We start from the raw sequence: 1,141 nt of genomic DNA, 5'->3' as shown, positions 1-1,141 counted from the left end.
ATGTGGACAAACCTGGGTGTCTCCCAGGGAAGAAGTTCGATCTGCTGCAATGACAGTACTCTGGGCCCGGGAGTCGCTGCTGTTGTGTGCCATCGAGTCGATTCCGACTCATAACGACCCTATAGGACAGAGCAGAAGTGCCCCACAGGGTTTCCAAGGCTGTAAGCTTTATGGAAGCGGACTGCTACAACCAAGGAGCAGCTGGTGGGTTCAAACTACCGACCTCTAAGTTAGCAGCTGAGCGTTTAACCACTCTGCCACTAGGGGCTCGCTACGAGTCGGAATCAACTTGATGGCAATGATTTTCTTTTTTTTGGTTAATCTTTACAGGAGCAGATCGCCAGGTCTTTCTTCCCCCGTGGAGCCGCGGGTGGGTTCGAACTGCGTGCACTGATGAAAAGCACTGGAATGCAAGGGGATTTACCATCTTCATTTCGTCCCACAACTCATCATCAGTAGATCTAGTAGGAATTTTGTTTGTTGACTATTTAGGGTTTTTGCATTTCCTTCCATTACTGAAGCGATGAACATATTAAGACACCAGAAGCAGCAATGAAGTGCTAATTAGGTTATAATGATCCTTCGTCCCCACAACAAATTAAATTGAAATTCTCAGAAGTCTGGACTCCCGCCAGGCACAGGGAAGTGACTGGAAAGAAGCTGATGCCTTTTTTTTTTTTTTTAAATTTCTACCATTTCAGCCCCCAAGCTGACGGAGAAGAGGACAAAAATGAAAACCTGGGGAGACCGTTCCCCCTCCACCCCGGCTCTCACTTCCTCCAGGGTTCCAGGGAGCAGGCAGGTCTCAGGAGCCCAGCAGCCCCCCCTCTGCAGGCATGAGCAGGGTGGTCTTTGCAATGAGGGGGCTCCCCCCCTGTGCCTGAATCCCCTGATTCCCAGGATCCACGTGTTGAGGTCTCAGATTCAGAGCTGCAGCTGTGATCTGAGATCACCGCGGGTCCACCACGAACTCCACTGGCTATTTTTGTTCATAAAATAGCAAAAGAGGAGGCACTTCGATGTCTGCCATGAAAGAAAGCTGTGCCCTTGGGTTTGACTGGGAGCCATGAATCACATTTGCTCTTTTAGGAAACAAGGCAGCTCCCAGCTGTTTGTACACCACTTCTTAGGGGAGAGTGTT

General features: G+C 49.8%; 1 protein-coding gene across 1 annotated transcript in view; it reads right to left on the bottom strand.

The window, feature by feature from the left end:
• Window positions 1–1,141, bottom strand: part of CFAP251 (cilia and flagella associated protein 251) — a 108,204-nt gene that overhangs the window by 27,012 nt on the left and 80,051 nt on the right. The window lies entirely within an intron of this gene.

Source organism: Trichechus manatus, unplaced genomic scaffold (genome assembly GCF_000243295.1).
Source record: "Trichechus manatus latirostris isolate Lorelei unplaced genomic scaffold, TriManLat1.0 scaffold00131, whole genome shotgun sequence".
NCBI classification, from domain to species: domain Eukaryota; kingdom Metazoa; phylum Chordata; class Mammalia; order Sirenia; family Trichechidae; genus Trichechus; species Trichechus manatus.
This window is presented reverse-complemented; position numbering and strand designations above follow the sequence as displayed.